The following is a 25561-nucleotide window of genomic DNA, read 5'->3' on the forward strand; positions in this document are numbered from 1 at the left end:
CTTTCTGCCTTCCCTTCTTTGCTTAGAACTGGGTTGCCATCTGAGCTCTTGATATTCATACAAGTGGTTCTCTTCTCTCCAAAGGCCTCTTTAATTTTCCTGTAGGCAGTATCTATCTTACCCCTAGTGAGACAAGCATCTACATCCTTACATTTGTCCTCTAGCCATCCCTGCTTAGCCATTTTGCACTTCCTGTCGATCTCATTTTTGAGACGTTTGTATTCCTTTTTGCCTGCTTCATTTACTGCATTTTTATATTTTCTCCTTTCTTCAATTAAATTCAATATTTCTTCTGTTACCCAAGGATTTCTATTAGCCCTCGTCTTTTTACCTACTTGATCCTCTGCTGCCTTAACTACGTCATCCCTCAGAGCTACCCATTCTTCTTCTACTGTATTTCTTTCCCCCATTCCTGTCAATTGCTCCCTTATGCTCTCCCTGAAACTCTCTACAACCTCTGGTTCTTTCAGTTTATCCAGGTCCCATCTCCTTAAATTCCCACCTTTTTGCAGTTTCTTCAGTTTCAATCTGCAGTTCATAACCAATAGATTGTGGTCAGAATCCACATCTGCCCCTGGAAATGTCTTACAATTTAAAACCTGGTTCCTAAATCTCTGTCTTACCATTATATAATCTATCCGATACCTTCTAGTATCTCCAGGATTTTTCCTGGTATACAACCTTCTTTTATGATTCTTGAACCAAGTGTTAGCTATGATTAAGTTATGCTCTGTGCAAAATTCTACAAGGCGGCTTCCTCTTTCATTTCTTCCCCCCAATCCATATTCACCTACTATGTTTCCTTCTCCCCCTTTTCCTACTGACGAATTCCAGTCACCCATGACTGTTAAATTTTCGTCTCCCTTCACTACCTGAATAATTTCTTTTATTTCGTCATACATTTCATCAATTTCTTCGTCATCTGCAGAGATAGTTGGCATATAAACTAGTACTACTGTAGTAAGCACGGGCTTTGTTTCTATCTTGGCAACAATAATGCGTTCACCATGCTGTTTGTAGTAGCTAACCCGCACTCCTATTTTTTTATTCATTATTAAACCTACTCCTGCATTACCCCTATTTGATTTTGTATTTATAAATCTGTAATCTCCTGACCAAAAGTCTTGTTCCTCCTGCCACCGAACTTCACTAATTCCCACTATATCTAACTTTAACCTATTCATTTCCCTTTCTAAATTTTCTAACCTACCTGCCCGATTAAGGGATCTGACATTCCACGCTCCGATCCGTAGAATGCCAGTTTTCTTTCTCCTGATAACGACGTCCTCTTGAGTAGTCCCCGCCCGGAGATCCGAATGGGGGACTATTTTACCTCCGGAATATTTTACCCAAGAGGACGCCATCTTCATTTAATCATACAGTAAAGCTGCATGTCCTCGGGAAAAATTACGGCTGTAATCTCCTGACCAAAAGTCTTGTTCCTCCTGCCACCGAACTTCACTAATTCCCACTATATCTAACTTTAACCTATTCATTTCCCTTTCTAAATTTTCTAACCTACCTGCCCGATTAAGGGATCTGACATTCCACGCTCCGATCCGTAGAATGCCAGTTTTCTTTCTCCTGATAACGACGTCCTCTTGAGTAGTCCCCGCCCGGAGATCCGAATGGGGGACTATTTTACCTCCGGAATATTTTACCCAAGAGGACGCCATCTTCATTTAATCATACAGTAAAGCTGCATGTCCTCGGGAAAAATTACGGCTGTAGTTTCCCCTGGCTTTCATCCGTTCGCAGTACCAGCACAGCAAGGCCGTTTTGGTTAATGTTACAAGGCCAGATCAGTCAATCATCCAGACTGTTGCCCCTGCAACTACTGAAAAGGCTGCTGCCCCTCTTCAGGAACCACATGTTTGTCTGGCCTCTCAACAGATACCCCTCCGTTGTGGTTGCACCTACGGTACGGCCATCTGTATCGCTGAGGCACGCAAGCCTCCCCACCAATGGCAAGGTCCATGGTTCATGGGGGAAGAGCCGAGTGCTAACGAACAATATTTTGAACTGGCAAAAGCGTCTGTTGCACTTTTGAGGTTGAAGGAGTCTGCCATCATGTTACGTCAGAAGGAGTTTGCTGCGGTCATTAGTCACAGACGGTTGGCAGTATTATGTCTTGCTTGAAATCTGTCAATTGTAGTGAAACTTTTAGGTTTAATATTATCTCGGACATTGATTAGAGTAACAATCAATGATTTAATTCGAGGAAAATGTGTGATTTTTATTTTCTACGGTGCTTCTAACCGTGAACATGTGAACAGACGTCACGTTCTATAATATAGTGGCTCCCTTTTCGGCAATATGTTGCTGTGCGATATGTGTCTTCTCATTATACCAATAAAAACGAGACAGCACTTTTAAATCAAAGGACATGGAGTTGGTCATCCAAGATAAAAGTAGCCATCTTCACTACTATCCTGAATTTCACTGTTTGCCGGCCGCGGTGGTCTCGCGGTTCTAGGCGCGCAGTCCGGAACAGCGTGACTGCTACGGTCGCAGGTTCGAATCCTGCCTCGGGCATGGATGTGTGTGATGTCCTTAGGTTAGTTAGGTTTAAGTAGTTCTAAGTTCTAGGGGACTGATGACCGCAGATGTTAAGTCCCATAGTGCTCAGAGCCATTTGAACCATTTTTTCACTGTTTATAAGTCAGGAAGAATCTACAACCAACTGAAAAGATTACCAATGGGACATCTGGAGATCTGTAGAAGACTCCAGTTAAGCATATAGTATCAGTCTTTCAGTTCATCCGGCGTAGCCCTTCAGATGCAACTTTACAAAGGTAAACACTTATGGTACAACTTATGGTTTAGGCATGGTTGACACGGAAAAGTTCAGGCAAGCAGCTTTCCTTGCATTAATAATTACTAAGGGCTACGCTACGCTGTGTCGCATTGAGCAACAATCTAATGTGGCTGGACGTGATTGTCATCCTACAATTCCGTCTACAATATGCAATGACTGAGGATGATACAAGACCAGCTCACTTTATTCATGAGCCATACCTCATCATCAATAGACTATTCGTGACAGCGTCATAGCTCTTATGGTGGAAGGGAATCTGACGTAATCGGGTGCTGGGGTACCGCATTGAGTTCGACACTGCATTGCAAAATATTTAAATCTTACGGTGTGGGGCGGAGGTTACTGTCACTAACCCCTTTTCCTTTTCCAGTCGTAAATTGTAAGCGTGAAGAACGATTCTTGGGAAGCCTCTGCGTGATTTCGAATCTCCCTGATTTTACATTGATGGTCTTTTCGCGAGATATACAGTGCTATTACAAATGATTGAAGCGATTTCATGAATTCACTGTAGCTCCATTCATTGACATATGGTCACGACACACTACAGATACGTAGAAAAACTCATAAAGTTTTGTTCGGCTGAAGCCGCACTTCAGGTTTCTGCCGCCAGAGCGCTCGAGAGCGCAGTGAGACAAAATGGTGACAGGAGCCGAGAAAGCGTATGTCGTGCTTGAAATGCACTCACCTCAGTCAGTCATAACAGTGCAACGACACTTCAGGACGAAGTTCAACAAAGATCCACCAACAGCTAACTCCATTCGGCGATGGTATGCGCAGTTTAAAGCTTCTGGATGCCTCTGTAAGGGGAAATCAACAGGTCGGCCTGCAGTGAGCGAAGAAACGGTTGAACGCGTGCGGGCAAGTTTCACGCGTAGCCCGCGGAAGTCGACGAATAAAGCAAGCAGGGAGCTAAACGTACCGCAGCCGACGGTTTGGAAAATCTTACGGAAAAGGCTAAAGCAGAAGTTGCTACAAGCCCTGACACCCGATGACAAAGTCAAACGCTTTGAATTTTCGGCGCGGTTGCAACAGCTCATGGAAGAGGATGCGTTCAGTGTGAAACTTGTTTTCAGTGATGAAGCAACATTTTTTCTTAATGGTGAAGTGAACAGACACAATGTGCGAATCTGGGTGGTAGAGAATCCTCACGCATTTGTGCAGCAAATTCGCAATTCACCAAAAGTTAAGGTGTTTTGTGCAATCTCACGGTTTAAAGTTTACGGACCCTTTTTCTTCTGCGAAAAAAACGTTACAGGACACGTGTATCTGGACATGCTGGAAAATTGGCTCATGCCACAACTGGAGACCGACAGCGCCGACTTCATCTTTCAACAGGATGGTGCTCCACCCCACTTCCATCAAGATGTTCGGCATTTCTTAAACAGGAGATTAGAAAACCGATGGATCGGTCGTGGTGGAGATCATGATCAACAATTCATGTCATGGCCTCCACGCTCTCCCGACCTAACCCCATGCAATTTCTTTCTGTGGGGTTATGTGAAAGATTCAGTGTTTAAACCTCCTCTACCAAGAAACGTGCCAGAACTGCGAGCTCGCATCAACGATGCTTTCGAACTCATTGATGTGGACATGCTGCGCCGAGTGTGGGAGGAACTTGATTATCGGCTTGATGTCTGCCGAATCACTAAAGGGGCACATATCAAACATTTGTGAATGCCTAAAAAAACTTTTTGAGTTTTTGTATGTGTGTGCAAAGCATTGTGAAAATATCTCAAATAATAAAGTTATTGTAGAGCTGTGAAATCGCTTCAATCATTTGTAATAACCCTGTACATAGGTGGAAGCAATATATTGGTTGACTCTCCTACGAACGCATGCTCTCTGAATTGTGAGCAGTAAACCACACATTGATAGAGAAAGCCTCTCTCTGTGACTCCGTGACACTTTGCCACTCACTAAATACACCTCCAGCTATACGAGTTGCTCGTCTTTGGATCTTCTCCTATCTGGTACGGATCCCAGACAGACGCGCAATATTCAAGCACTGATCGAACAAGGCGCTCCTTTGGGGAGAGACTTGACATTCCTGAGGATTCTTCCCATTAATCTCAGTCTAGCATCTGCATTACCAGCGATTAGTTTAATGTGGTCGTACCGTTTTAAATCGTTCCATACGCTTACTCTAGATATTTTATGGATGTGATTGCTTTTGCGTTTAATCAACAATAATAGGTCTCTCAGCCTCTTTATGCCTATCAAATGGTTCAAATGGCTCTGAGCACTATGGGACTTAACATGTGAGGTCATCAGTCCCCTGGAACTTAGAACTACTTAAACCTAACTAACCTAACGACATCACACACATCCATGCCCGAGGCAGGATTCGAACCTGCGACGGTAGCGGTTGTTCAGTTCCATACTGAAGCGCCTAGAACCGCTCGGCCACAGAGGCCGGCTTTTGATCTTCCGTCTGCTCTTATTTTGTTCACTAGGAGGCAATGCGGGACTGTAACGAACTTCTTATGGAAATCAAGGAACATGTAAGAAACTTGTAGACACATAATGGTAAAATCCTTTTTTGAACACGGTCCATCTGAAACAGGCGAGGACTTTTCCCAGCTCACGTGCCGCTTCCCCGCGCAATCTTCGCTAAGTTCAGCCACAAAGCAAACGTGCACCCGCCAAGTGGATCCTCTGTGATGATCACCGAACCTGCCGATTATAATTTACAGTAAGACTTGCAGAATGTAATAAACATTGTGAATCAGGAGGAAAGATAAATGCTTTGAGTAGTAATGATAATTCTGAACAAAGAACTTCTAATGAATTTATGCCCCTTTCTTAACCGTATCCGACATGTAGGCAACTGTTATAAATCGCGGGTGTCAGTCGCACGTCCTCCGTCACCAGGTCACCCGATCTTACTGCTTTAGATTGTTGTTTGTGGGGTTGGTTTAAGAGCGAAATCTACAAGCGAAGAGTGGTCATACAAGAGCAACTTCAAGTTCGTATTTTGCATGCGTCTCCTAAAATAAAGGACCGTACGAATTAGCTCACATCAGCAACACAGCAGCTGTCTGCAAGTGCTGCAAAATGCTTTGCAGTTGACGGTGGACTTTTTGAATATTTTTTGTGAGGAAATGTACGCAATCAAACGAAACATTGGTGTACAATGTTTCATTTGCTATCAGCTGCATTTCTTCTGTTCAGCATTGTTTTCACTAGTATCCTCGGAAACTGTTAAGAACATCACATACGTTCATATAACGGTTTTTGTTCAGAATCACTAATACCATCTCCCCTCAAAACATGCACCTTTCCTCCTGACTCGCCCTGTATACCGAAGGATCAGTATTTTCCACAGAGAATGATGGTCCAGTACGAGTAGTGGCCGCATGACGTCTGTTTGGACCTGATATATGACCGTGAATCATCTGGCATTGGCTGTATGCCTGTGGTGGTGGGGACTCGATGTGTTTCCGTGGACATGGTATGCTTTACAGGATATGTGGACGGCTTCGTACTCCTCGGTATACTCATATCGGTAATGTGATGGACCTGAGGTATTAATCTGCCTCCAAAAGGACCAGTCTCCAACGCCAGTTATGTTGGAGTAGTGTGCAGAACATAATGAATTTTCTCGAGTGGTCACCGTCTGCGCGTGACCCCAGTTCCACTGAAAACATATGGCCGAAGACGAAATAGACCATGTGAGAAAACAGGCTAACCCCCCGCCATGAACCTGCGATAACCTCAGGAAAGTACCCTAGCTTCCTAGGAGGACTTGACTGGAAATGAGAGATGCATTAGTGAATTTACGGACACCCTTCCTCGGAAGACGCAGATGATCAGCATATTAGCTGGTAAAGAAACTATGCTTTGCACCGTTTTGAAGGCAAAAGGTTTTATTAATTACCGTGAATTTTTCGTTTTGTTAATTTAATGTTTTCTGTAGGTTAAACAAATTAACGTAGTAATGCAGAAAATAATGACCAAAAGTTGGATACGATCCGATTCCTGCAGTCGTGCAGTGGTAATCAGTGTGTCAACTGATCAACATCTATATCTACATTGTTACTCTGCAATTCACACTTAAGCGCCTGGCACAGTCTTCATCGAACCATTTCCATACCGCTTCTCTACCATTCCACTCTCGAAGGGCGCGTGGCAAAAGGAACACCGAAATCTTTCCGTTCGAGCTCTGATTTCTCTTATTTTATTACGATGATCATTTCTCCCTACGTAGGTGGGTGTCAACAAAATATTTTCGGATTCGGAAGAGAAAGTTGGTGATGGAAATTTCGTAAATAGATCTCGCCGCAAAGAAAACCGCCTTTATTTCAGTAACTGACACCCCAACAACGTATCATATCAGTAACACTCTCACCCCTATTGCGCGATAACACGAAACGGGCTGCCCTTCTTTGCACTTTTTCGATGTCCTCCGTCAATCCTACCTGGTAAGGATCCCACACAGAGCAGCAATATTCCACCAAAGGACGGATAAGTGTAATTTAGGCTGTGCCTTTAGTGGGTTTGTCGCATCGTCTAAGTGTTTTGCCAACAAAGCACCGTCTGTTTCGCCTTCCCCACAATATAATCTATGTGGTCTTTCCTATTTAAGTTGCTCGTAATTGTAATTCCTAGGTATTGAGTCGAATTGACAGCCCTTAGATTTGTGTGATTTATCGTATACCCTAAATTTATCGGATTTCTTTTCGTACCCATGTGGATGACCTCGCACTTTTCTTTGCTTAGTGCCAATTTCCACTTTTCGCACCATACAGAAATTCTCTCTAGATCGTTTTGTAATTGGAATTGATCGTCTGATGACTTTACTAGACGGTAAATTACAGCGTCATCTGCAAACAATCTAAGGAGGCTGCTCAGGTTATCACCTAGATCATTTATGTAAATCACGAACAACAGAGGGCCTATGACACTGCCTTGCGGAACGCCAGATATCACTTCTGTTCTACTCTTTGACTTACCGTCTATCTCTACGAACTGTGACCTCTCTGAAAGGATATCACGAATCCAGTCACACAACTGAGACGATACTCCATATGCACGCAATTAGATTAATGGTCACTTGTGAGGAATGGTATCAAAAGCCTTCTGGAAATCTAGGAATATGGAATCGATCTGAGATCCCTTGTCGACAGCACTCATTATTTCATGGGAATAAAGAGCTTGCTGTGTTCCACGATATTTTTTGAATCCGTGTTGTTTACGTATCAATTAGTCATTTTCTTCAAGGTGTTTCATAATGTTCGAGTACAGTATATGCTCCAAAATCCTACCGCAAATTGAGGTCAGCGACATGGGTCCGTAATTCAATGGGTTACTCCTATTTCCTTTCTTGAATATTGGTGTGACCTGTGCTACTTTCAAGTCTTTATGAACATACTTTTCGTCAAGTGAGCGGCCGTATATGATTGCTAAGAAAGGCGTCTGCATACTTTGAAAGGAACCTGACTGGTATACCATCTGGACCGCAAGACTTCCCTTCCTTAAGTGATTTGAGTTGTTTCGCAACACCTAAGACATCTGCTTTTATGTCACTCATGCTAACAGCTGTTCTGATTTCGAATTCTGGAATACTTACTTCGTCTTCTTTCGTGAAGGAATTACGGAAAACTGTATTTAGTAACTCCGCTTTAGTGGCACCATCATCGGTAACATTTCCGTTGCTATCGCGCAGTGACGCTATTGACTGTTTTTTGCCACTGGTAAACTTTGCATGCGACCAGAATCTCTTTGGGTTTTCTGCCATATTTTCAGACAATGTTTCATTGTGGAAACTATTAAAAGCATCTCGCGTTGACGTACGCACTAAATTTCGAGCTCCCGTGAAACTTAACCAGTCTTGGCGATATTGCCTTCTTCTGAATTTGGCATGCTTTTTTCGTTGATTTCGTAACAGTGTTCTGACGTGTTTTGTGTACCACGGTGGATCAGTCCCGTCTCTTATTAACTTATGCGGTATGAATCTATCTATTGCTGTCGATACTGTATCTTTGACTTTTGAGCTATATCTGGTCTACACATAAATAATTAGCTTGGAAGGAATGGAGACTACCTCTTAGGAAGGCATCAAGCGAATTTTTATCTGCGGAGTCACTGCACTATGTGCTGCGAGACTCTGGTATTTCTTACTGATAACACGTATTTGGCTTCACCTCTCGACTTCAGGTGCCTTTCCTACACCTGAACACCTAGGGATAACACAGAGCAGACTATGGTGTGTGTTTTTATAGGATATGTGATTCGTGCTGATGGCCCTTCAGTTACGCTCACAGTTGGAAATGGTCTTTACTTTCATGTGCAGTGCTGTATATCTCGTAATGGGATTGGCTCATGCGTAACATAGCTGGCAATTCAAATCGCCACTTTTGTACTGTTATGTGTACAGGCTACAGGTACAGCCCAAGTACTTTCTCTTTTCGATATACAAATCACGAAAATATTTGACTTTTTCATTTATTCTATCCTTCATTCGTAAATAACTCTCGAATAAAATCAAAGAGAATATTGTTCCACACAATACTTAAATAAATAACGGAATTCGTTCCCTAATCAGAAAACATGGTAATGTCCACAGGGTGAAGTAACTTACGTCTCAGCTCACGAGTAATCATAATAAGAATTAATGCTGTAGTTTAGATGCTCCTCGTATCTACTCTGCAATTCAGTTCAAAGAAGTACGGTTTGTTTCGTTTGTTGACAGAAAAAGTTCTGCAGTGAAGAAGACTATTTCCACAATATAGCTCCACCGAAGTGAGAAAGCTAGCAGCTTAAACTAGTCCAAGCAGGAAAAACTACATGTGCATTGTTGTTGTTGTTGTTGTGGTCTTTAGTCCTGAGACTGGTCTGATGCAACTCTTCATGCTACTCTATCCTGTGCAAGCTGCTTCATCTCCTAGTACCTACTGCAGCCTACATCCTTCTGAACCCACTTAGTGTATTCATCTCTTGGTCTCCCTCCACGATTTTTATCCCCCACGCTGCCTTCTAATACTAAACTGGTGATCCCTTGATGCCTCAGAACATGTCCTACCAACCGATCTCTTCTTCTAGCCAAGTTGTGCCACAAACTCCTCCCCAATTCTATTCAATACCTCCTCATTATGTGATCTACCCATCTAATCTTCAGCATTTTTCTGTAGCACCACATTTCGAAAGCTTCTATTCTCTTCTTGTCCAAACTACTTATCAGCCATGTTTCACTTCCATACATGGCTACACTGCATAAAAATACTTTCAATACCTTTCACAAATCACTTACCTGACAAAAATCTTCGCTGCTCAAGCTACTGCAATACAGCGAGCGCCACTACTGCCAGCTAAATAAAAGATTCAAACTATGGAAGGCACTAACTACTGATAGGGATAGTTAGCAAATGAAAGATATTAATAGAGAACAAACAATGTATTTACCTTCATATCATCATATATATAGCAGTTCATGACAAATTACAAAACTCCGCCATCTCTCTCCCCACATCCACCACTGCTGGCGGCTCACCTCCAACTGCGCAACGCTACGCGCTGTTCACAGCCGGCTGCCTAACACTACAATGGCGAGTATTACAACAATGCAAAGCAGCCACAGACTGCACACAGCACAACCAGTGATTTTCATACAGAGGTGGCGTTACTAATAAAAAAACCTAGACAGCCTACTTACATAGCCCCCATGCTCCCCACAAAAAATTTTACAAATTTTGTTGGGCACTGGCCAATGCATATTTGTTAAAATTTTTTCACAATTACAATAACAAAGAAATCAAATGCACACACTTATTGATACAATGTTGGTCAAAAGCTAAAATTTTCTCACAGTCCATAAAGACAGTCCTAATCGTTCATCGTAAAACTGCTGTTTCTTTTCTCAAAGTCTGAGCAGTAAAAGACAATGCACACACACGTAGTGGATTTCCATGTAGTCATGAAGAAGTAGTATTGTCCTTCCAACGGAAAGACAGTGCTGACTCTGGATATGCAGACAGGTAATGGGCCACAACAGAGCAAACCCACAGCGGAGTCAATCGAAGTTTTGAAGAATATCGTTTGGTAGGTCATCACAGAGCAGACCCACTGTAGTCCTGGTAGAGATTACGGTATTGGTGGGCCACCAGAGGTGCAGACCCACTGCAGTCCTTGTAGAAATTGGTGGGCCATCAAAGATGCAGACCCACTGTAGTCCTGGTAGAGATAGCCAGCAGCCATCTGTTGTGACTGTGCAGGTGCACAATCACCATCAAAGAGTCTTGCGGAGAATATAGCAAGTCCATTAACCACCACTTGTCCATTCACAAAAAATTTGTTTGAAATGTCCTTAGAACCAGCAATGCTGTTATCCAGTCCCTTGCTGAATTATTAACACACATGCAAACACTATCAGTCCCTACTTCTCACATATTGTCCATATACTATGACCAACAGAAATGTGTGAGCAGTGAAATGGAACTTACAAGTTACTTAATTTGATGACCTGGTGTCAATTACAATTTTATAACATAAGAATACAATTACAAAGATACAGAAAACATCATTAAAAACATAATAATACATATAACATTTGTAGTAAGACAGGCTTTACAACAGAATAGAAATATATACATCAGTGGTACAAAAATAATGACATGAGTACATACATAAAGATCAGAATAACTTTTGAAACATCAACTTCACACATGAGCAACAAAACAGAACAGATAAATAATGTCTAAGCATATTTACAAGATAAATAACATATTATTAATGCCAATTATATTTGAGGATAACAGTATTCCTCATCATAGTGAATGTAGCTTAGTAATAGAAAAAGAAAAAATTCTATGGAACTACACAGAGACAGGAAGAAAACAAATACACAAGGGTACACAAACACATAGTGGGATAACACAAAAGGAAAGGACAGGGTTTGTTTTCGGTGTAACATTTGGTACTGCAGTCCAACGCAAAACTTCATTCTGTAGATCTTTCGTCTTATTTCAACCTTTGCTTCCACCAAAAAAATCCTATCCAAGCATGCTTTCTGTATTTATTTCACATATTTCTTAACTCATTATTTATTTCCAAGAAAATCCTACCTATATCTGTTGTCCCTAAACCCTACTTTTTTGGTTCATATCCTCTTTCAAAATACCCTTTTTTTTGGCCAAAGCATTTTCTTTAAGCTTCTCAATGCATTTCTTCCAATCCATCATAGTTAGTTTCTTATATAGTCTACCCCCTCTTAAGCTAACTTAAATCTACTGAGCTCAGATGCTAGACTAAGGGACAAGGCAATGCAGCATCACATAAAACAATTAATATAAACAGCAATAAAAAAAACACAGATTTGCGAAGCAAGCAGCATTAAGAAATTAGCAAAGCAATTGTAATATTACAACTAATCTAAGGCAATGTGCAGCAAACAATAAAAATAAATCATTAGTAAAACTGGCTTAACAGAATAACACAAAGTCAAATTCAATAACACTATGCCTGGCAAACAGCAGCAACTTATACCTAAACATGACATAGCTCAAGCAGAAGAAATATTACAGTAAAAATGGCCATGTCTAATACCTATGTCACATCTTAACACTAGAGTGATGCATCACAAAAACTTACTCTACAAAAAAAATTTACCAAGTAGTTGAAAAGAAAATTATGTATGCAGTTCCTGTTATTAGTCCCTTCTTATTGTTCTTTCCATTCCAAGAGCTCCTTTTTCGAAGAATGTGGGTCATAAAATATTTATTTAATAGATCTGTTGACAGAAAGTGTCCACATTAGCAAATGAATTTTTTTATTTTTTTTTTATAAAACCCATGCTGCAACACAGCTGGAAACTAGATATCAAATGAAATAAGCAACTATGAAAGGCAAAGCATAAAAATATCAGTCAATAGTCATGTGACATTTCATAAGTTAGTAGAAAAATCTATCAACTAGAGAGACAGTAGTGTACAGACATAAAAATATTTCTCGTCATTTCATTAGACATCCAGTGTAATCATATGTTTTCAAGTTCGACCGTGTCGTTTTTACGATGCTTTCTACAAAGGAATGTCAGAAGCGAGGTTAATGGCCTCTTTTTTTTTCCACCTAATGGCTTTTTCTCCGGGCGGCTGGCCCAGCTGCGCGCCACAACGCATTACATCAAGGTCACTTACCTTTCTTAACGAAATATTTACGACAGCAGTTTTCGCTACAGCGACAGTCTCATATAAGAATATTTCACAGGTCAAGAATTAGCGTTGCAAATCTGTAGAAACAAAATCCTATAAATATAAGTGTCCAAAAAAAATATTCGTCAGCATTGTGATACATTCACGCATTTACACACATTTCATAATTCTAAAAGTACGATTCTCGGTTTCCAACATACGTCTTCACAAGGCAGAGTTCCTAACCGCTACTCATTACTCCTTACCTTATTACACATATATATATTCGTCGACGCTTCTTTAATAATTCATCATATGAAATACGTAGCATAATCAAATTCCTCATATAGCATCAGCTTCTTGATCATAAACATACCTCAGCAGCATAATACACATCGTCGTCGTAAAAATATCATAACATCTCAGTCAATTCTCAAAATCGTCGTAGCTTCCTCCAATAATTTCAAAACCTAAAAAAATTCTCTGCTCATTTCAATAGTGTCCTCTACCTCAAACGTACTTTAAAAATTATGATCCCATACCAAATACATCATTCAACGCTCTCATAGTATCACAATGGTTCCGAAAAAATATGAGAATTTCACAAAGTACAGACAAAATACAATTTCATAAGTGTGAAGTTACCCAACTGTGTAATTGCGTAAACATGTGTCACTGATGTAGTAAAAAAAATGTTTATCTCTGTCAAATAATCAGATAGCTGTGTAATTATGTGTTAGAGAAATATGGTACCGATGTGTAAAGTTGTGTAAGCAAATACCATATTAGCTAGGGCTCCTTGTGCGTGCCAAACACATGGTACACAAAGTAAGCGTGTACCCCCCTGAGGATTAATGTAATTATACCCTAAGGTGTTACAGATTACAGCAATGGAATGAAATATATCACGGAAAACCCTTGTATCATTGTACTTCAAATATCTTAAGAAAAATGTTTTAAGTGTAAAATTAATCACTCAAATACGTGTCCTATAGCGCTAAATGTGCGTCTTGCTGTAAGATAATTCTGTGGAAGTGTCGTAATTATCGTCCTCCGAAAGCTCAGTTCTGCAGAAGTCAATGTACTTACCTGATGATAAACAAAAGTGAAATGCTTTGCTTATAGATATCGTAGTTATTACGCTTATTATTGTGATGAAGAAAGTACTGTACTGTAACGTATTGTTGTGCCACGAAAAAGGCTGTCTCATTGTTGCTATACCACAAGAGTTACTACTAAAACATGTTTTTCTTTCCAGAAGAATACTGAAAGCTGTGCAGATATAAAACAGATACACCGCAAAAGCAACATTGTAAATTGTCACTCATTAGTAGCGTCGTGATAAAATCGTGTAGCTGTCACATAAACTAACCTCTGTGTCATCTGGTATCTCTCAGAAAGCACTTTAAATTCAGAATGTATTTTCAAGTAAACCAAAATGTTGCATTAAAATCTCATTAGCAGTACTGGTAAATGTTCTAAGTATGTAAGCCTGATAGTCGTTACGTAATCGTGCAACTAACAAGCAAGAATGTACAAATACAACACTGTGTCGTCTGTTCACTATAACAATGCATTCGTAACTTCTGTTTAAAAATGTTCCCTAGGTTCTAGACTAGATACTTAACTTCAAACATTGTTGCATGTTAACAGTTACTTAAGTCTAACAAATTATACTAGTAATGTAAAGTGAAAAATTTTATGGCAAAGACTAAGTTAAAAGGCAGATTATCTTTCAATAAATGGTTTTACGTGAGAAATGTGGTGGAAACCTTTACTCTCCCTAGTACTCAGAGTTTGAACTTGAATGCAATTGTCATGCGGTATACGTCGGTAAGGAACACTGGAATTTTTCTCAAGGTTAGCGTCTTATGTTATTTTTCTCCCAGCCAGCCGGCGCACGCGGCTGCCTGCTGTGCGAGTCATTGTCTGTCTCTTTGTTGACGCACATCGTTATTGGGATTAGGAGACCTAACTTCTACAAATTCACGTTGCCCAGAGGGCCCAGCCCTGTTTAAATCCCGCCAGTTCTGAAGAAATTCAGGTCTGTCGGTAGATTTCATAATTTCTTCCTTGTCCGTCACGTGGTGGAGAATTTCTCCCTGAATCGTCACTGTGCGCCGAACTGTTGCGTCTGAAGTTATTCTGCCTCCCTTTCTTTTTTTTTTTTTTTTTTAACAGCTTATAGTAAAAATCATTGTGTCGGCGAGGAGCATATCGGTCATTGTTAGGTCGTGTCGGCGGTTCCATCTCAAAATTCGGTGCACATTGCCAATTTCTTTCATAACTTCCGAAATGCCCTGTGTTATTATGTTGCGGCTTTTCCGTATTTCTATGTCCCTCTTCCCGTATTGGGGCGCGAGTGTCCTCTGAAATACGTAATTCTTGTATTACCTGTGTCAGCTGATCTTGTACTTCGTGGATTTCTCTTTTGTACTGTGTATTGAATTGATTTTGATTTTGTTTGAATTTTCTAATTTGTTCATACTCTTCTGTGTCAGTGAAGGCTACAGGTGTTGTGTCATTCAGATCATCATCTACCTTTGTAGATAAGTTAGTGACCTGATCCGAAAGTTCGGCTACTTTCTCCGATAGTGAACACATTTCCTCAGTGTGTTTTTCTGAACCAAGTTTCAGAGTGTCCATTTGTGTTGAAATCGAATCTACTGTGTCCTTCAAGTTTTCCTGAGTTTTTGCAAGTTGCGTAACCGAATCGGTAGATGAAACTGAGTCAAATTTAGCTTGTAAGGTCTCATGATTTTCATGAACAGTAGTTTGCAGTTCTTTTATTGCTGCTTCGTGATTCTGTAGTGCATTTTCATGCCGCGAAAAAATAGGTTGGAAATGCTCACAAATTTGTGTTTATACGTCATTGCAGACTTTTTGACATTTCGATTCAATGTTATGTAACTCAGTAGTTAAATCTTCACGTGTTTGTTCAAGCGTGGTGTCTAACTTTTGAAGATTTTGTTCCATTGCGTCTAACTTTTTAAGATTTTGTTCCACTGAGTCTAACTGTTGCTGTGTTTGTCTCTGGTGTTGTTCCATTGTGTCTAACTTTTGAAGCTTTTGTCCCATTTGTTGCATTAATTGTAATAACAGTGCACTGGTGTCTGAAACATGTTCCTCAGTGCTATCCGGCAGTGAAGTTGCACCGGCAACATTCACATTTTGACAAGCAGAAAATGTGTCTTGACTCATTTGAGAAAACGGTGAGGACCCAAAACCTGAGTCTACAGTATTTGCGAGATCGTGTCGTGTCATTTCGGATTCCTGAGCCGAGTTATTGCCGACCGATCGATCGATAATGCTACCCTGTTCTCTAATTGTTTCACTGTCTACACCATTGTTTGCCGCCCGCTCCATTTCCCTATGCACAATTACCAAATTACTACTTTGAACATTAGTTAATTCATTACTCTGCGGCGCTAACACACTGCTTTCGTCTTTACTGTCATTTCTGAATTTAGTTTGGAGCCTAGTATTACGTTTTTCACACGCCATTATTGTCACAGTATTTCACACGACAACACAGAAAAGCACAATTTGAAGAGCAAAAATAAGAGAACACATTAACATAACACTGAAAATAATATCTAGTTAATTGCAGCTGCGAAATACTTGGTGCAAATCTACATGCGTGCCACACCTGTTTTACTGTACAACAATGAAAGACTGCAACTACAAAGGAGATTCTCTCTACAATTACGCGCTAGCAATAAACAAAAGCTACACTAATTACACAAACTACAAGAAAAAAAAATCAGAAGATTCCTCGGCTAAGGGTCGACATATGAAACGTCCCCTTAGAAGAATTTATACAATGACTGTGCTTAAACTGACACACAATTTTTTTTTAGCGCAACGCAATCTGACTTTCATAATTCCCTACAAAAGAATGGCCCTGACTAACATTAAACTATACCTTTCACAAATCACTTACCTCACAAAAATCTTCGCTGCTCAAGCTACTGCAATACAGCGAGCGCCACTACTGCCAGCTAAATAAACGATTCAAACTATGGAAGGCACTAACTACTGATAGGGATAGTTAGCAAATGAAAGATATTAATAGAGAACAAACAATGTATTTACCTTGATATCATCATATATATAGCAGTTCATGACAAATTACAAAACTCCGCCATCTCTCTCCCCACATCCACCACTGCTGGCGGCTCACCTCCAACTGCGCAACGCTACGCGCTGTTCACAGCCGGCTGCCTAACACTACAATGGCGAGTATTACAACAATGCAAAGCAGCCACAGACTGCACACAGCACAACCAGTGATTTTCATACAGAGGTGGCGTTACTAATAAAAAAACCTAGACAGCCTACTTACAACTGCATAAGAATACTTTCAGAAACGACTTCCTGACACTTAAATCTATACTCGATGTTAACAAATTGTACAACGAGGGTTCAATAAGTATCGCAACACATTTTTCTCTGAACGCAGGTTGGTTTTATTGAAGATTCCAATACATCTCATTATTCCCGACTATTTTGACTACAGAACCCTTTTTTTTAACATAATCTCCGTTCAGTGCGGCAGCCTTACGCCACCTTGCTGCAAGGGCCTGTATGCCCAGTTGGTACCGCTGTACTGGTGTCGGAGCCAACGACTTTTTGCACCAGTAACCTCCTCATCATCCACGTACTGCTTCCCACGGAGTGTGTCCTTTATTGATTTTGATCCGTCTGTCACTTCTAATGAGAGTGATCGTACGACCCAACATTCCAGAACTCACAGCTGTGTACGCCCGGCCAGCACCCGGGGGATCGGACACGTTTGCGCAACTTTGTTGCGATGATGACAGACGCCTCTACTAACAACTCAGTGCCAGGCCTTCATAATCATTCTACAGGCCCCTGTGAATAACTGCGAAGATGTTTCCCGCCAACAGAAACCAAAAGAGAGCTCTCTGTTTGGGACGCACCTCGGCTACATATGCCGTTTTGATGGCGACGTATAGCGCCGTTCAAATGGCTCTGAGCACTATGGGCCTCAACTTCTGAGGTCATTAGTCCCCTAGAACTTAGAACTAGTTAAACCTGACTAACCTAAGGACATCACACACATCCATGCCCGAGGCAGGATTCGAACCTGCGACCGTAGCGGTCTCGCGGTTCCAGACTGCAGCGCCTAGAACCGCACGGCCACTTCGACCGGCGTATAGCGCCGTCACCAATCTTAACTTCATTAATCTTTAGGGGCTGAACAGGGAATATTCCGCGTGTAAGTACCCAGTTTACGTGTTTGTATGTTGGCAGTGCTATGTAGCGCTCTGCATTAATAACTCTGACAGCGCTGTCCGCACCCTTTAGGAGACTCTGTGGCTGGTCGGACTCGCAGTTGGAGGTGAACAGCCAGCAGTGATGGAAGTTGGGAGTGAATAGTCAGCAGTGATGGAGGTTAGAGTTTAATACACTACTGGTCATTAAAATTGCTACACCACGAAGATGACGTGCTACAGCCGCTAAATTTAAACGACAGGAAGGAGATGCTGTGATATGCAAATGATTAGCTTTTCAGAGCATTCACACAAGGTTGGCGCCGGTGGCGACACTTACAACGTGCTGACATGAGGAAAGTTTCCAACCGATGTCTCATACACAAACAGCACTTGACCGGCGTTGCCTGGTGAAACGTTGTTGTGATGCCTCGTGTAAGGAGGAGAAATGCGTACCATCACGTTTCCGACGTTGATAGAGGTCGGATTGTAGCCTATCGCGATTGCGGTTTATCGTATCGCGACATTTCGGCTCGCTTTGGTCGAGATCCAATCACTGTTAGCAGAATATGGAATCAGGGGGTTCAGGAGGATAATACGGAACGCTGTGCTGGATCCCAACGGCCTCGTATCACTAGCAGTCGAGATGACAGGCATCTTATCAGCGTGGCTGTAACGGATCCTGCAGCCACATCTCGATCCCTGAGTCAACAGATGGGGACGTTTTCAGGACAACAACCGTCTGCACGAACAGTTCCATAGCGTTTTCTGCAGCATGGACTATCAGCTCGGAGACCATAGCAGTGGTCACACTTGACGCTGCATCACAGACAGGAGCGCCTGCGATGGTGTACTCAACGACGAACCTGGGTGCACGAATGGCAAAACGTCATCTTTCCGTATGAATCCAGGTTCTGTTTACAGCATCATGATGGTCGCATCCGTGTTTGGCGACATCGCGGTGAACGCACACTGGAAGCGTGTATTCGTCATCGCCATACTGGCGTATCACCTGGCGTGATGGTATGGGGAACCATTGATTACACGTCTCGGTCACCTCTTGTTGACATTGACGGCACTTTGAACAAAGGACGTTACATTTCAGATGTGTTACGACCCGTGGCTCTACCCTTCATTCGATCCCTGCGAAACCCTACATTTCAGCAGGATAATGCACGACCGCATGTTGCAGGTTCTGTACGGGCCTTTCTGGATACAGAAAATGTTCGACTGCTGCCCTGGCCAGCACATTCTCCAGATTTCTCACCAATTGAAAACGACTGGTCAATGGTGGCCGAGCAACTGACTACTCATAACACGCCAGTCACTACTCTTGATGAGCTGTGGTATCGTGTTGCAGCTGCATGGGCAGCTGTACACGCCATCCAAGCTCTGTGTGACGCAATTCCCAGGCGTATCAAGGCCGTTATTACGGCCAGAGGTGGTTGTTCTGGGTACTGATTTCTCAGGATCTATGCACCCAAATTGCGTGAAAATGTAATCACATGTCAGTTGTAGTATAATATATTTGTCCAATGAATGCCCGTTTAGCATCTGCATTTCTTCTTGGTGTGCAAATTTTAATGGTCAGTAGTGTAATTAGCAGTGTTGTAGGTTTGCAGTATTAGGGCGAGCGGAATGTCTGAATATGTATCCGTCATGGAGATTTATTACCGATGATTATTTATATATATATATATATATATATATATATATATATATATATATATATATATATATATATATATATATATATATTAACAGTCCACGACTCGAAGAGGCCACATCATTTAATGATTGAATTGGCTGATGATGATGATATATTAACAGGTTGTCACTTGATTAAGGTAAATTCTGCTAAACTCATCGTTTGTTCTGCAACATAATCTTTCCTTTGCTAACCACATGCCTATTAGTAGTTAGAGCCGTCAGTAGCTAGAATCTTTTATTTAGCTGGCTTTATTGGTGTTTGCTGCATTGCTATAGTTGGTGTAATGAAGATTTTCTGTGAGGTAAGTGACTTATGAAATGAATAGGTTATTGTTAGGATTTCTTCTTATTCAGGGCCATTGTTTTGTATTAATTATTTGAATTCAGGTTATCATTTTTGAGCAGTCACATTGCATTTGAGTTGCATTTGTCAGGAATAGTTCTGTAAGGAAGAAATGAAATGATAAAGACAAGCAAAGTGAGAGTAACTTCAGTTTCATTCAGCAGTTTAAGCAGGTTCACTTGCATTCAATTTCACTCATCAATTTCAGAATTATATAAATTAAGAAGTTTTACCTTCTCAGGTATTTCAGTCCAAGTAAGTAAAAATTTAATTAAGAAGTTTCACCAATCGACCCTTAGCCGAGGATACCTCACTGGAATCTTCTGATTTTTCTTATAGTTTGAATGATTAGTGCATTGTTAGAAATTAGTTATTGTTTTACTGCTAGCGCGTAATTGAATAGAGAATTTCCTTTGTAGTTGTAGTTTCTTATTGTTGTACTATATTGTTGTGAGCAAAGCAGTTGTGGCATGCATGTGGATTTGCATTAATTATCTCGCAGTCACGTTTGCAACTAATTAGATATTTATTATTTTCAGTGTTATTTTAGTGTTTGTCCTTATTTTTGCTTTTCAAATTGTGTTTTGCGTGCGTTATCAGGTGAAACAGTGTGACAATCATGGCGTGTGAAAAACTGAACACTAGGCTTCAAATCAAATTGAGAAATGACAGTGACAACGAGCGTAGCTTACAATGAAGTGACAAATATTCAAAACTGTTTCGTAATTGTACTTAGGAAAATGGACCAGGTAGTAAATAACGGTGTACATAGTGAAATAATTATTGAACCGGGAAGCATTGTCGATGACCAGGTAGTAAATAACGGTGTACATAGTGAAATAATTAGTGAACCGGGAAGTATTGTCGATCGATCGGTCGGTAACTGTTCGCCTCAGGAATCCGAAATGACAGAACAAAATCTTGCAAATACCGTAAATTCAGTTTTTGGGTCATTTCACTTTTCTCAATTAGGTCAAGACACACCCTCTGGTTTTCAAAATATGAATATTGCCGGTGCAAATGCACTGCCGAGAAGCACAAAGGAGCAGGTTTCAGGCACTGAGGCATTATTATTGCAGTTAATGCAATAAATGAAACAAACACAGCAACAGCTTCCAAAGTTAGCTTGAACAAACACGTGAAGATTCTGCTGAGTTACTTAAAATCGAATCTAAATGTAAAAAAGTTTGTAAAGAGGTAAAAACACAAATTTTTGAGCATTTTCAGCCTATTTTTTCGCGTCATGAAAACGCATTACAGAATCATGAAGCAGCCATAAAAGAACTGCAAATCATTGTGCACGAAAATCATGACACCTTGCAAGCCAAAACTGACTCAGTTGCATCTGTCGATACGGTTACGTAACTTGCAAAAAATCAGGAAAAGTTAAATGACACAGATACGATTTCGACACAAATGGACACTAAAATTTGGTTTCGGATCAGTTAAATTTATCTACGAAGGTAGATGATGACCTGAATGATACAAGACCGGTAGCCTTTACTGATACAGAGGAGTACGAAAAAATTAGGAAATTCAAAGAAAGTCAGAAACAAATCAATACGCAACACAAAAGAGAAATGCGGGAAGTACAAGATCAGTTGCCACAGGTGATACAACAACTACATATTTCAGGGGAGACTCGCGCTCCGACACGGGAAGTGGGATTTAGAACTGCGGAAAAGTCCCAAAGTAGTAACACAGGGTATTTTGGCGATTTTGAAAGGAGTTGGCAAGGTACACCGAACCTTGGGACGGAACCACCGACACGACGTAAGAATGACGGATTTGCGACTTAGCTTCATGATGACTGATTATAAGCTCTTCATCACAACGCGTAAATTCAGAACACTCAAGAATTCTAGTAATGATATACATCCACAGGCTTGGCTTTGTCAATTGTCTTACAAAAAAAAAATATTACACCACATTTCTCACGTAAAACTGTTTATTGAGAAATGAGTTGCTTTCTGACTTAATCTTTGCTATCAAATTTTTCACTTCATCTTCAAATGGTTCAAATGGCTCTGAGCACTATGGGACTTAACATCTATGGTCATCAGTCCCCTAGAACTTAGAACTACTTCAACCTAACTAACCTAAGGACAGCACACAACACCCAGCCATCACGAGGCAGAGAAAATCCCTGACCCCGCCGGGAATCGAACCCGGGAACCCGGGCGTGGGAAGCGAGAACGCTACCGCACGACCACGAGATGCGGGCTTCACTTCATCTTACTATTACACTTTGTCTCATTTAGAAATTTAACATGCAGCGATGTTTTGAAGTTAACTATCTAATCAAGAAGCTATGGAACATATTAAGTAGTAATTTTACGAGTTCACTTTTATAGGGAACAGACGACACAGTCTTACGGTGTGTACATTTTGCTTGTTAGTTGCACGATTACGTCATGGCTATAATGCTCACGTTTTTGAAACATATACTGCTAACGAGGTTTTACTGCAACATTTTTGTTTACTTGAAAAGACATTTTGTATTTAATGTACTTCCTGGGAGGTCACAAATGACACGGTGTTTGGTTTGTTTGATGGCTACATGATCATGCTACGACGCTACTTATGAGTGACACAATCTTCATTATTGCTTTTGCGCTGTATCTGTTTTCTGTTTGCACAGGTTTTATACGATCTTCTAGAAAGTAAAATATTCTTTGGTAATAACTTTTGTGGCATGGCTACAGTGAGACAGGTATTTTTCGTAATACAACAGGTTACACTATAGTACTTTCAAGGTCACATCAATTAACGTAATAACTACGACATTTATACGCACAGCTCTTTACTTTTGTATATGACACAGGTAAGTACACTGATTTTTGGAGAACTTTGCTTATGAACGGCGATAACTACGACAGTTGGTACATTTTTACCGTTAGCCAATGACAGAAATTATCTTAGAGCAAGAACCATAGTTAAGCGCTACAGGACTCCCATTTGAATGATTAATTTTTGTACTTGGAACATTTTTAGGAAATGTTTTTGAACTAAAATGATACAGAGAAGGTTTCCGGTTATACATTTAATTCTGCAGTTTTAATCTGTAACATCTGTGGGTATAATGACATAATCCCTTCTGGGAGTATGCCTACTTTGTCTATCATGCTTGTGGCAAACGCAAGGAGCCCTAGCTAATATGGTATTTGCTTATACAGTTTTACACATTGGTACCATATTTCTCTACCACAGAATTACACAGCTATCTGACCATTTTAATGAGAGAAACGAACATTTACTACGTCAGTGACACATGCCTATGTAATTACACAGTTGGATTGCTTCACATTTAGGAAATAGTACTGTGTACTTTGTGAACTGCTCATACATTTTCGGAACCATTGCGATACTATGAGACATATGACTGATGTATTTTGTGTGGTATAATGATTTTTTAAGTACGTTTGAGTTAGATGACACTATTGAAACGAGCAGAGAACTTTTTTTAGAGGTTTTGAGATTATTGAAAGAAGCTACGACGATTCTGAGATTTGATCTGCTATGATGGTATTACGACGAGGATGTGTACTATGATGTTGAGATCTGCTGATGATCAGTAATATGATACTATATGCGGAATGAGTATGCTACATGTTTATGATGAAGTATTGAAGAAGTATGGACAAATACGTGTATGTGTAATGAGTAATGAATAGTGAGTAGGGGTTAGTGACTCTGTTTGTGTAAAAGAATGTTGGAAACTAACAATCTTATTTTAAGTCATGATAGGTGAGTATATATGCGAATATGAGTAACACAATGCTGATGGAAATTTTTGGACACTGTCATTCATGAGATTTCGTTTCTGCATACTTCTAACGTAAATTTTCAAGCTGTGAAATTTTTTATTTGTCACTTTAGCGTAAATTGCTGTCATAAATATGTTGGCAAAAAGTGTATGTGACCTTGACGTAATGCTCTGCTGCGCCCAGCTGCCCGATAGCCACTTTGAAATATGCCTATTGTTGTGTGGACTTTCAACTTTCCTTGTACCGCTTCAGCAACTTTGAAGCTTGCTGTACTCTCGCAAACGCTCGCATAGCTGCGGAAAAGAGGCTGTTGACCTCGCTATTGACATTTCTTTGCAGAACACACCAAAAACACGACACATTAATACTTGGAAACCTATTAGTACACTTTGGAGCTCGTACTTCGATCTACTTACAGAAATGTTTATTAAGTGATCAGAAATATTTTTACATCTACACACCTGATTACGACAAGTGTCTATCTACGAGGGCTGAGAGAATTTTACTGACTTCTAAAATGCCATATGGCTCATGAATTATGTTTTTATGGTTTGCTTTGTACATATTTGCTTATTTTATTTGATATCTAGTTTCTAGTTGGGTGCAGCATTGGTTTTTACAAAACAAAATTTAATACATATGCTAATGTATACACCTTTTATCAACAGATCTATTAAATAATAATTCTATGATCCACATTCTTAAAAAAAGAGCACTAGGAAAGGAAAGAAGCATAACAAGGAGAAGGGACTAATAACAGGAACTGCATACATAATTTTCCTTTCATGGACTCGGTAATTTTTTTGGTAGAATGAGTTGTTGTGGTAATGATAAGATGTGACAGACATTAAGATGTGAATAGACATTTCCCTTATCTGCACTGCTGTCTTTACTGTAATATTTTTTCTGCTTGTGCTTTGTCATGTTTAGGTATAAGTTATTGCATTTGCTGCTGCTATTTGTCAGGCATTGTCTTACTGAATTTTACTTTCTATCACTTTGCTACTGCTGCTTACTTTGCCACTTTGCATTTTTTGTCATTGTTGCTTGTGTTAATTATTTTGTGCTGCATTGCCTCTTAGTTTATATATCTGAGCTCAGTATATTTAAGTTAGTTTAAGAGGGGGTATGCTATATAAGAAAATGAGTTGTGGTGAATTGGGAAGAAATGCATTGTGAAGCTATAAGAAAAAAGTTTGGCCAAAGAGAATTGTATTATGAGGAACAATGATTTTGTTAGGTAGCAATTTCTTGTAAACAAATGATGAAGTAAGATGTTGAAGTAAGAGAGATAAGTAAAGTTTTAGTTGGAAATGTAGTTTTGGCTGAAAGTTATAGAGTGACCAGTATGAAGGAAAGTATTGAAGAAAAAAACGAAAAAGAGGTATGAAATGCCCACCAAAAAAACTGCAGCACCAAAGTCACACTGAAAACAGACCCTGTCCTTTCCTTCTGTGTTATTCCGCTGTGTGTTTGTGTTCTCCCTGTCTCTGTGTGTTTACCTGATAAGATACATTTGGTAGAATTTTTTCTTCTTCTAATACTAAGCTGCAATCAGTATG

Source organism: Schistocerca nitens, chromosome 5 (assembly GCF_023898315.1).
Source record: "Schistocerca nitens isolate TAMUIC-IGC-003100 chromosome 5, iqSchNite1.1, whole genome shotgun sequence".
Classification (NCBI taxonomy): domain Eukaryota; kingdom Metazoa; phylum Arthropoda; class Insecta; order Orthoptera; family Acrididae; genus Schistocerca; species Schistocerca nitens.